The sequence below is a fragment of the Diabrotica undecimpunctata genome, chromosome 4 (assembly GCF_040954645.1).
Source record: "Diabrotica undecimpunctata isolate CICGRU chromosome 4, icDiaUnde3, whole genome shotgun sequence".
In the NCBI taxonomy this organism is placed as follows: domain Eukaryota; kingdom Metazoa; phylum Arthropoda; class Insecta; order Coleoptera; family Chrysomelidae; genus Diabrotica; species Diabrotica undecimpunctata.
This window is the reverse complement of record NC_092806.1, coordinates 104,944,194-104,957,961: the sequence shown is the minus strand read 5'-3', so window position 1 is coordinate 104,957,961 and position 13,768 is coordinate 104,944,194.

Below are 13,768 nucleotides of genomic sequence, written 5' to 3'. Positions count from 1 at the left end.
ATCATTTTCCAGGACTTGTTTGAGCAAGCCATCTTCCATGATAAATGAGTCCCACTGGGCCCAATACGTCTTAACTACTGAGCATAGGTTTGATATTTCTTGCCAAGGTGGTGAACGGTTTTCCTCTTTCCATTTTCGAATTTTCTGTATAACTGGATCTCTTTCTCGTTCTTCTCTGATCTTAGTAGGCGTCCAGTCGTCGTTGACCATCGTTGTTCTTAGCACTGCTGCTTCCTTGGATTCCATTTTGTAGCAGTGGGAACACTCTGCTGGGCATGGCCTTCTGGAAAGAGAATCAGCGTTTCTGTGGCTAACTCCGGCCCGGTGCTCAATCTTAAAATCGTATTCTTGGAGTCGTTCGATCCACCTGGCTATCTGATGGATTCTTAAACTGCATAAAGTACTTAAGAGCAGCATGGTCGGTTCGGATTAAAAACTTTCTTCCGTAAAGGTATTGATAAAAGTGCTCTACTGATTTCACTACTGCTAGAAGTTCTCTTCTCGTGACACAATAATTCCGCTCAGGTTTTGAAAGAACTTTACTAAAATATCCGAGGACTCGTTCCTGTCCTCCTTGAATCTGAGACATCACTCCTCCAATTCCCACATTACTTGCATCTGTATCTAAGATGAACTCTCCTTCTGGCAGTGGATACCCTAAAATTGGCTAAAATTGGTGCTACTATTAAATGCTTTTTCAAGGTCTCAAAGGCATTTTGGCAATCTGTATCCCAGCGGTAATCTCTTGCTTCCTCCGTAAGTCGCGTTAATGGCTTAGCGATATCTGCAAACTTCTTAATAAACCTTCGGTAGTAAGTACATAGTCTAAGAAAACTTTTCACTTGGTGTTTGTCAGTTGGTTTTGGCCATTCCTTAATGGAATCGATTTTTCCCTTATCCACTATATGACCCAGATAATTTACTTTACCTTGAAATAGCTGGCACTTCTTGGGGTTTAGCATCAATTGGGCAGCTTTAAGTTGATTAAAAACGTTCTCTAAATTCCTCAAATGATCTTTGAATGTCTCCCCCAAGACGATTATGTCATCTAAATAAACCAGGCATGTTTTCCAAGATAACCCTCTCAACACATTTTCCATAAGCCTCTAAAATGTCGCAGGAGCATTACAGAGTCCAAATGGCATAACGTTGAATTGCCATAATCCAGATCCTGTGGTGAAGGCTGTCTTTTCTTTATCTACTGGGTCCATTTCTACCTGCCAGTATCCAGACTTCAAATCCAAAGTAGAAAACAATTTACTTAAAGTAACGTTGTTCAGCAAACGGTAATCCACACAGAACCTCGTCGTTCCGTCTTTCTTCTTAACCAGGACCACCGGAGAGACCCATGGGCTCGTAGAAGGTTCTATCACCCCGTCTTTCTTCATTTCCTGAACAATCGTTTCATCTTCCTCTCTTTTTGCCTGTGGTAATCGTCGAGCTGTTTGACGAATTGGCTTAGCATTACCAGTATCAATTTTATGCTTAACAACGGTAGTTCTTCCCGTCTTTCCTCCTTTCGGTACGAAAATATTACGATACTGCAGAAGAAATTTCCTTAATTTCCTTTTCTCAATCTGACTCAGAGACTGCCCTGCAACTGCAACCATTTGGTCGAATTTGTCGTTGGTATTATCAGATGTTGTCGCCTGACGGATTATGGATGTCACAGGTACACAAGTTCCTACTTGTCTCTTTCTTGATGGTCACTGGGTAGTCGTTGACATTGATAAGTCTCACAGGAATTTCCTTAGCCGAAGTCACCAATTCCTTTCCAATTATGATTTCACGGCCAACCTCATCGTCGTGGTTCCAAGGCTCCATCATAACAGGTCTCCCTTCGTCCACAATTCCCTGTAGCCGCGCTACTATGATCGTTTCGCTTCTCGCAGGCACCACTGTATCTTCTTTAATGGCTGCTTGCACAGTGTTGTCATTATGTGCATGGAGAAATACCTCCTCGTTGCCAACTTTGATTACCTTATTCTTAAAATCCAATTGGAATCCATACATATTCATTATGTCCATTCCTAATATAACATCCTCTTCGATGTCAGCAACTATAACAGTATGGACAAACTTTTCTGCTCCAATTCCCAATTGTACCTGGATTTCTCCATGAATGTTGGCATTTTCACCTGTAGCGGTCCGAAGTCGCAACCTCGTTGGTAACAGTTTCTTACGGCTGTTTATAACTGTCGGGCGTATAATGTTTCTGGTCGCTCCGGTATCCACTATTCGTAACACTACGTTACGTAACACTATTCAAAATTATCATTAAAACTGCATCCATACTTCGGAATAGAATAGACGTTTCTTAATTTGTAGCATGTACATTTTAAATATGTAGTCTAATAAAAATTTTTTGTATAAAACAAACTATGTAAGTTCCACTAAAATTTAATTACTATATTTAAGCAAAACCAGACTTCTTAATTAACTCGTTGGAAGGAGAATTTTAATTATAAAACTACAAAGAGATAAAATTTTTAAAAACAGGCAACTTAAAGTAAATATTGTCATTGAAACGTAAAGGTTTGATTTTGTATTAAAAATAAATTTTACTCCCGATAAAACATTTTACTACCAGTTTATAACACGCTTGGAATTTCAAGTAAATATTTGCCGATCTTGTCTCCTTTTTTAATAAATAGCTACGCTATTTATTCCCAACTTAAATATCACTATTTGTTATCTCAATTCTAGAGTAACAGGCGATGATATTTTTTTCTTTTGTTTACTACCGTTTATTTTGATTGCAAATAAATATTTCGTAAAGCATAGAATTAAAATAGACCGATATTGATATTTTTCTTACAAGGGTTTCTAGTATATTTAGACCTAAATTTGAGAAAATGGGTCAAATTAATAAATTACGAGTTATCAAATTACAGTTTTGGGCTTACCATAAAGCAGATAAATATATTCTTAAATTTTTTTTTTAGTTATTTTGCTTCAACCACTCAGGGTTATTAGCATAAGAAAAATACAAAAAGTGATAAAGACATACATAAGCATATACAAAATATCAATTACATAATAATGTATACAATATATATTTTAATTATTGGTGTATTGTATTAAATTTTATTAAAAAAGTTTATAGATTTCAAGAGTTCTATCAAGTTAGCTACGTATTTAGATTCTCCTAGAAGTTCTTTTATTGTTTTTGGACAACATCAAAATGTGCTTCACTGTCGCTTTACATTCACAACCAAAACACACTGGTTTGTCTTCTTTCTTCAACAAGTATTCATGTGTTGTAGAAGTGTGACCTAATCTGAGACGTGTTATTAGGACTTGATGTTATCGCTTTGACGGCCAGAAGTTCCATGGAAGGACGGAAGATTTTATTTCTATAAATTTAGTGGTGCTTCTATTCCATTTGTTTTGCCAAACATCGTGTAATCTTGCTTTTAAGTAAGGTTTTAAATCAAAATGCACCGTTAGATTTTTCACTGATGCGGCTGTATTGGTTACTACGGACCTAGCTAGACTATCTGCCTTTTCGTTACCATCTATCCCAACGTGTGACGGTAGCCAGAGGAACTTTACTGTCAAATTGTTTTGGTATAGACGGTATAAAATAAACTTAATCTCCTGTAATGTTATATGAGAGGGATAAATCTGAGCAATTAATGTCAGACAACTAAGTGAATCAGATATTATAAGAGATTTGGGAAGTTTTTTTTTTTTCTAGAATAAAGCTTGGGGCCTTAATCATGGCAAATAGTTCTGCTGTAAAAATACATGTCTTAGGGGACAATTTATAGATGGATTGTTCATGTATTATCATGCACAAAGCATGCTTCTACTCCATTTTTGGTCTGAGATGCGTCCGTGTATATAAAATGGTAATTTTTGTACTGTATGAGAACATGGAGAAAGTGAGTTTTAAAAAAATTGGGTATCACGTTATTTTTGTTATATGCTGTAAGTTTAAGGTTACAAAGCGGAGAGGGAACAACCGAAGTAACACACAAATTTATTTCATAGGTAGGATACAAGCAACAAACGGCATCTGAAAGAAGCACAATTTCTGGGTTAGAATTTTTAGATTGTACTTGACTAGAAATCAAAAAAAGGACAGAGTTACACTGTCCACATATGAAGCCTTGGACAAAGAAGTGGGAGATCAAGTAAAAAAGCAGGAAAACTGGTAGGATGCCTTAATAACACTATATGGGTAAATTAACACATTAACACTGAGATGAAGTCAAGAGTTTATAAAGCCAGTGAAGACTAATTATTGCAGTTTCGCAACTGTATATAAACATTGTTAAAATATTAAGAGATTTTTGCTAGTTTTAATTCTTCCTGTATCGTAAGCCACGATTTCGCATACAAAAACTCAGATACTATCAAACAATAAACGATTGTTATACATTGTTGCAATGAATGTACCTTTTATTCATACATTGTCTGTTAACAATGAAGCATAAAGAAACGAGTGTCTTTCGTTAAAATGCTGATCGCTTTGTTAATTATAGCCCACACGTAGCGTCAACTTGGAAAAACAACTCTTAAACTAATTGCAGTTTTACAGTCAGTAACAGACATTCGCCCCATCCAGTAGGGCTGGAGGTTGTTTAGTCAAAAGACGACTTCAATCGGTTAAGTAAGACAGTCGTGTCTTGGTAAGGGGTGAAAGTCCGCTTCGCAATCAACTGTCAGTCGAAAGGTAAAGTCGTTCCATCCAGTAGGGGTGGAGGCTGATCCAACATCATCAATGCTTTTGTGGTTTCTGTAGTCGAAGAAGACATCGTTTTCGATAACAAGTGCTATCATTCTATTGCTTGAGGTAAAGTCAGTCTACGTTATTTGCCACTAAAACTATTTACTGCTATATCGAGTACCGTTTACTGGTATATGCATTTTATTGGTATTATATTTAAGTACATCCATTCATGAACTCCATTGGATCTTGTGCCGCGAATGGAGAGAAATTTAAATCTTTATTTGGAACAAATTTAACTTAAATTCTTAAATAAACAATTGATATCAGAACATTTAAACACGTATTTACTATATTGTATAATAATTGTAGTTTTGTTTTTCTATTTGTATCTATATATAGTTTATAATATAATATTTGTCTTATATACAAAATCATCCTGTTTGCGTTACATTGATAGTTATGTGGGATTCAGCTGTAAAAGCCATTCGTCTTTCCTGCCGTATTATATTTTAGCATACTCCTGATTTCTTTTGTCGACAAGCGGTATAGTTTGTGTAATCCATAATTTATCTCATAATAATTAGTTTTTTGTAAAGTTGTTCACCTTTTGTATAGCAATCTCGGTTATGAATAACCGTTTTGTTTGTATCTTTACCAGGCATATTTTAATTTGTAAATATTAAAGATTCATATAATCTTTATGTATATATAATTTGATTATAGTTTTTACTTTAATGAAGTTTCCTAAATATAGTCCCCCGATTTTATTTTCTATTGTAATATACATACCCAATGCGAAAGTGAGACAGCCAACGAGTTTTAAATTAAACTAATCTCCTCACTTTTTGATAACTTTATATGTCATATAAAGGTCATCGTATGTTCAGAAAGTAAGACTAATAATGACATATAAAACCAAGACCAGACACAGCCAAAACACGTAGGCTACTGCAAACAGCAGAGTTAAGACTAGGAAGAATAAAGTTTATGGGAAAAATATACTTAAAGACCAAAACAAGAGTGAAAACATTAGAAGAAAATGTAACGGTTAGTGTATAAACGAATGGACACTAAACATAACAAAAAAAAAAGAATAATCATACCAGAAGAATGGTGGAGACTCGTGAAATAGCAAGAGATAAATCACCAATCGGTATAAGAATTATCGGAAGACCGCGCAAAACCTAAAGCGACAACTTTCCATAGAGGTATCATTCCGACAATAAACAAGCAGAATTGCTTAGAAGGAGGAAAAAGGAGAAGTACTTGGCTGATTATATTTTAGATCTTACGATTTTATTTATAGAAGGGGTCTTCAAATTGATAGGTGTTAAAAAAATAACATCACAAAAGACTTTTATATAAAAAATATCATAGCTATCTTAATTTTATTCACTGCCACCCTAAAAAGCATGCTTGTATCAACACCATACCAATCTCGCAAGATTTTCAACCATGAGGGTCTTCTTTGTCCTGGACTGCGTTTGCCTGCTATTTTTCCTTGCATGATATTTTATAGCAACCTACATATATTCGGGACCTCTCATTACATGTCCGAAATACTCCAGCTTTCTCTGTTTGAGAGAAAAACTCTCTCTGCTCAAAACTTCCTATATCCAAACCAGTATAGATCTTGGAAATCCTGATTTCTAAGTCGACCACCGATGGAGCACTCTCATCATCATCAACCTGTATGCATTAACTGCTGGACATAAGTCTCCCTTATCTGTCTGTCTATCTCTCCATCTGTCTCTGTCTTGTGCAGCTTGCATACAGTTATTGCTAACACGTCAGTCTATCTAGTTGGTGGGCGTCCACTCGACAATACGTTTTGTCCATCGGTTGTTTTATAATTTAGCTACGTGTCCTGCCCAATTCCATTTTAACGAAGCGATTTTTTCGATGACGTCTGTTGTTTTTGTTCTACGACGTATTTCTTCGTTTGGGATTCGGTCTCTCAGAGATACACCCAACACCTGCAGCTCCATAGCCCCCTGAGTCACGCGAATCTTATTCACTACCTTGTTTGTGAGTGTTAATATTTCCGCTCCATAAGTAAGTACGGGTAACACGCATTGGTCTAAGATGTCTCTTTTAAGGCATATGGGTAGATCCGATTTAAGTACATTTGAGTCAGTTTAATTTATCAAACGCTGCCCAGGCTCCCATGCGACGTGGGAGCTCACATGTCTGGTTATCTCTGCTCAACCGAATTTAATGTCCTAAGTACTTATACGATGTAATCTGCACAATCCCTTCTCCCTTCCATCAACAGCAATATTTCGATTTAGCACCAGATTAGTTATTATTTGCTTCTTGTTCATAATAATATTTAGTCGAACCTCCAAGGAAGCGTAATTAAATTTTTCGAATATTATTATTGCATCACCCATACGATCGGGAATTCATTTGTTTCTTGTTGATATAGTCTTGTAACACTGCCGTGCTACAATGATATATACAAGCCAGAATCGCTCACTGTCGAAGAGAATTGGGCGGGGTTTTCTTAAACATATAGAAACTATATCGTATCTTAAATTCAAGCACAATTAGATAATATGAAATTATAATTTATTATTGGACGCCACCCCTGGTTTATCCTCGAAGGGGAAGAGCAAAAAACAATTAAGATTTATTGAAAGTTTACAAGAAAACTATTCTTTATTATTTCTTAGTTCTTAGTAATGAACAAAAAGAAAACATTAAAAGTTACGTCATCCCAAAGGGATTCCAAAATATTATTTTATGTTAACATTATCATAAACAAAAAATCTTTATATCGTATTAAATTAAGAATTGGTTATAAAGAAAATGAATGTATATATATATATATATATATATATATTAACCCCAAATTTCGAAATTTGTTTACATTGAAAATAATATAGTTATTTATCAACTAGGAATAATGAAGAAAATAAACCTTTAAATAAAATAGAACACTTCACTATATTTTCATTTCTTTTTTTTGAGTTCATAATCATTTCCGTTGTCTTGAAAGTAGGTATAATAAAAATTGGTACAACCTTAATCTGCTCTGTTTCTTTCCTTATTTAATCAGTCACCAAATAAACCATTGATTCGGCTACGTCTTATATCAATCCACCACCATCCTAGATAAGAGGGGTTAGGTATTCCATAAAAAGATACCGCTACTGGGCCATGATCTGGAATAACTCCATACCAATATTATCTTGCAACAATGTATCAGAATATAAATATCTATCTGAAATATGGACAAGAAAAGGATTTATTAGCTCACCTCTAAATTGAGACCCACTTTGGAAACACGTCTTAACGGTTGGACGTTCTTAACAGAAAAGAGGGAGACGCTATTCTTGCGCTCTCTGGAAATTGGGCGTGAGTGACAAGTTGATTAATAGGCTCATCTACCGGATATATTTGGGAATTACAGAAGAATCCTTGAGTCGGCTACAGGTAGGTACTTGACAGATAGATGGGGTTACTAGTTTTATTTAAAAAAAATATAATCGAAATTTATAATGATTTTCTTTTAAATCTTTTGAAACGGTTACAGTCTTACGCTAGCTGTGGTATTTTGGTAGATATATTTTATTATGTTAGTGTAGCGATGGTCTATTCGGCATTCTGCCAACGCTTTTAACATTGTCTGATGACTGATATCGAATGCTTTGTCGTAGTTAACAAAATAATTTTTGTGAAAAGTTTATATTTCTAAAAGCAAACAAACTAATAGGATGGTAATTTGTTTTTGTAAGTCTGCAAGATAAAATAGGAGATGTAGATCAAGCAAATGATGGCATAACGAAGGCTCTAAAAAAAGAGACGGAAATGGAGTGCTACCCGACTGTTCTGACCCATAAAGAAAAAAAAACTAAGCCACAAAAAATACATAAAGCACTATATATAGTCCAAAACTTGTTACAATTACTTTCATATATGATTTTGGATATTTGAAACTAGAAGCTGCTTTTTTGTAGATCTGACTAAAGTCCAGAGACAAGTAATATTTCCGTTGAATAGAAGAAGAAGAATCACATCCCACTATAAGTTTTAATTTCAACAATTGCTGAAACAATCAACAATTGTTATGTAGTCAAAATTAAAAATTATGTTTATTCACCATCAATTTTAATATATTTTGTTATTATGTGTAAATTTTGACAATGGATTTGAAACTAACCCAATGGTTCCTTTTCTTTTTGGTGTTTAGTATTCTTATAATTATATTGATTTTGTTAGAATATAAAATAAAAGAGTATCCAGCAATCAATATGATTCTGTAATAATGACTAAAGTAAAGTATAAGCATTGATTATAAACCACCCATATATGGGGGTGGTTTATATTCAATGGTATAAGTTAAAATTATGATTTTTACAATGATTTCGTTACAGTGAAAAATATGTGTATATTTAAATTTTACTCAAAATCTATTTTATTTTAAAAATCATATGGTATAAAGTTAATCTTTCTCGGTATGTAGCTTAGATATATCAAAGTAGCCAAAGAAAACACCGGAATTATTTGTAATCCATCTTAAAGTGCAGCAAATGCAGTCGCATTACGTATCGGGTTGCATCTTCTAAGATTTATTACCAGAACACACAAGAAGTGCTTTAAGAACTAAACGGATATTGGCAAGATAAATGTAGCAAATGTTTGTAATATATTATATTATATCTAGGTACCTAAAATAGATTCAATTTTTGTAGCGATTATAATAAAGTTTGAAATACAAGATTTTTCAAGAATTTTCAATTTATATTATGTAAAATTTTACGCAGTATTTTTTTACACATTGACAATAGAGTATAGTGATTTAAAAGAAAGCGTATGAGTAAAGCTCAAAATAATCAAGAGGTCGAATATACGTCTAATAAAATTATAGAGCACCCTTTTAAAGTCAGATTAAAAGCGCAATTGTGAACGTGTAGGAGCATATAAAATCTACAAGTATTAAGAAACAGCATAAGTAATAAATGACTCAAGACATATTAGACCTAACCCTTTCATTACTGATTTTATTGTAACTAAGAAAACTGTTTAAAATGACTTTAATAATATTCGTTGATACCTAGAGACCTAACAAAAGCGATTGATTTTTCTACATTGTTGTGTATCCTGCTATCCTTAGAAAAGGCATGGGACATATATGTCCCATTAGTGTTGAATGGTGATATAAATAAATCCCATTGTTAAAGAAACAAGCTTATATTCGAAATAAAAAAAAGTACATTACACAAAAAAATTACTTCTTATGAATGATGTGGTTAAAAACAATTTTTGCATAGAGGCACATTGCACGCTGTACAAATAGTTGTAGTTCGAGTTTCTGATTTATTTTGTGAACATTCAAAACACCTTCTCCTAGTAGGTATTTGTTGTGGCAAATGGTCTCCAACGTTGATCGTCTGTTTCTGTGTTGTTTAGATATTCTTCCAGAACAGCCACTTATTTGTCTTTTTACATTTGATTTCAATTAGCTGTTCTGCTAGTGGCACCAGAAAATTCAAAAGTGATAATTTTGTATTCTCTTGTTATACGCTTCTTTATACTAATCCTTATAAATAATCCAAGAATTTACAATAGCGTACATAACTAATCTATAAAAAACTTTTCTCTACCATTTCGCAGATTTTCGGTCCATATCATATAAAGTGTTAACGTTTTGATCGGCGAGATCTACTCCTCTCATAAAATTACTGTAAAAAATAATTTCTTCTGGACAGGAACTCAGCTTTTTCTTTAGTTTTCAGCTTTCTGTTGATAATTCCAACGTTTGTATTGTGACAATTGGACATCAGTATCACTTAGCTCGTATTTTGCCATTTATTCGCTAAAATTCCTTCGGATAAAACTAAAAACTCCATATTACCCCTTAATATTTTGTTATTTTCAAATTTGACTATATTTACCCGATTGGCCATATAGGTTCCTAAACATGGAAATTGTAGGATATTTAGTAGGTTGAACAAAGTGAAAACTCCATCAAATCATAGACACACATCTGGTGATCGTATGGTATTGGCTAGAGTTTCAACAACTTGTTCTCCTAAAGTTCCAGTAGTTGATGTGAATTTTTTTCCCGAGTAAATATTTAAATCGTATACATATCATGTAAAAGAGTCACTTCGTTGCCACATTTTTATACTTCTTTTTACTGGCTTTGTAGGCAGATCTTCTTTGAACTATGTTATTGATTCGTCGATGGACTGATGGAAACTCTTAGTCCTCGCCTTTACAAAAGTTTTTTTCAAAAAAGAAACCACTTCATCGATGTGGTATGTTTTTGATGTGTTACCATTTCTTTCAGAATTATTATAGCAGGACTTAGATAGCAGTAGGACTTAGAATAGCTTTTTTTTGAGGAAATTCAAACGTGATTCATTTTGTGACCAGTAGTGTGAAGTAGATGGTACTTTATTTTGATACATAACTATAGTACAACCAATTACTGTCATCATTTCGTACATATCGTTTTTTTTGTGTTTTATTTTATATTTCTGTTTTTTGTTCTGTTATACAATTCCTCTGGCTAGGATCTTCTTTTTTCGGATTAAATTTTGTATCTGGTATATATATTCCATTGTGCAGTCAATTCATTCCTTTTAGACTAATCTTCAGATATTTCTGCATTATCAGAACTTTCTTCGTCGGAAGTAGTAATGTTTACATCCACACGTTTAGGGGTATTCTCAGGTCATCATCATCATCATCATCCAGCCCCGTTTTCACATCCATTGTTGGATATAGGCCTCCTCCAAACGTCTCCAGTTCTCTCTATCTCTAGCTGCTGCAATCCAGTTTGTTTCTATTCTCCTTAGGTCGTCGGTCCATCGGGTGGGTGGTCTGCCTCGACTTCGCTTGTCGGCTCTTGGTCTCCACTCCAATAATCTCTTCGTCCATCTTCCGTCTTCCATTCTAGCAACATGTCCAGCCCACCTCCACTTTTGTTTATTGATTCGCAGTATAATATCGTCAACGCCAGTTCGTCGGCGTATCTCCTCATTTCTCACGCGATCTTTCAAGGTCAGACCCAGCGTTGATCTCTCCATTCGCCTTTGTGTTACCCTCAGTTTTTCGGCAGTAGCTTTCGTTAAAGTTAGGGTCTCTGCTCCGTAGGTCAAGACTGGTAGGATGCATTGGTTAAATGCATTCCTTTTCAGGTGAATTGGAGTATTTGTTTTAAAAATGTCTCTCATCCTTCCATATGCCGCCCATCCCAACGTGATTCGTCTATTTAGCTCGCAGGTTTGGTTGTCTCTGGTTATTCTGATTTCATGACCCAAGTATGTGTATTTATCGATTAATTCTACCTTGTTGTTATTGATCTGTATCTCTTCGCTGGGAACCATATTGGTCATCATTTTGGTTTTCTCGAAATTTATCTCCAGCCCAGTTTCTTGTAGTATGTAATTCAGTTCTTGGAGCATGTCTTTGATCTCTCCCAGATTATCTGATAGAAGCACGATATCGTCCGCAAAACGTAGATGGTTTAATCTTTCTCCATCGATGGATATTCCTTTCTGTTGCCATGTTAGTCTTTTAAATGCATACTCAAGAACGGTAATGAACAGCTTTGGTGACATGGTATCACCTTGCCTGACTCCCCTTTTTATCTTTATCTTATTAGTTGCTGAATGTAGACTTATGGTTGTTGTGGCATTTTCATATTAGTATTCTCAGGTACTTCATCAAAATCTGAGGCAGAATCGTCACCTGGTACATAATTAGACTTTGAATAAGGTTTTTCCTCGGATTCATTTTCAAAAACATTCAAGAGGTGTTCAAATTCTTCTTGAAGCTTTTTTTGTGTTAGAAAACGTCTAAGTGTCATAGTAAGTCTGCAACTAAACAATACGAATGGGATAAATACGACCCGGCACGGTTTAAACTACTACTGAGGCACTAGAATCCCGTTTAGAAATTGTGGTAAAATCGATAAAAAGAATATCAATAATAAACAATATATATCACTAACCAGCGTTAATCAGCAACTAAATTATTTTCTTTACTAAAATTGTATTAATTATGAGTTGTTGATGCACATGTTTAGTTTACACCATTTACTAGGTTACAGACGTGATATTTAAGTTCCATACTACTGGGTAATGAGTAAAGAATGGCTAAAAATACAAATGCGTTGAAATAGCATGGGCTTTGGGGACAAACAAATGTCAGCAGATTTTTTAAAATCCGCTGCGACATATATGTTCCCACAGTAATGAAAGGGTTATTGGAACAACGGTAAGAATTTAGAAACACACATAAAGAAAAGTGTAAAAAAACTCAACTTATCACAACAATAATTAGATACTTCAAGGAAGCACGGTTTGCGGAGAAAAAATAAAGGAAATGTACCAAAAACATGATCTGTTTGAGATCTACACAATAGGAAAATCACAGAAAACTGCAAATACTTAGAGGATAATAATAATGGTTCAAGGCAGTAGAACTATGAACAAAAAGAAACATATATATATATATATATATATATATATATATATATATATATATATATATATATATATATATATATATATATATATATATATATATATATATATATAGAGTGTGTTTCACGAAAAATGGTTGAGTACTTAATGGTTACCTTCTCTCAGAGTCTCTCAATAAACTACTGAAGTACACAGGGTCGCACTTCAGAATTGGTAGCTGTGTAATACACGATTATAAAAATTTATTAAATTATTTCAAATGGTATTTTCAGGTTGTTCAAGTGAATATACTTGATAATTGAACAATTTTTAACATAAAGAAAGTAGTTTTTTGTTTTACGTAAATAATTGTAGTATATGGATCTAAATTCAGAAAGGTACTTTCCTTCACACTTTTTACAGGCTTAGGACTGTCAGCAAAAAATTGGCGTGTTTAAAAGTTTTTGCTCTTCCTAATCGGATATCGTTAAAAATGTACACTAATAATAGTTCTATTTATAGTATATACATACAAACGAATACACAATGTACAAAAAATAGATACATTGAAAAAAAAATATAGAAAAATATATACAAGTTAATATTTACAAAAAAAAATACCCAAAATAACCAAAATATATTTATGAATTCCTAAATACCTAATTCTGCT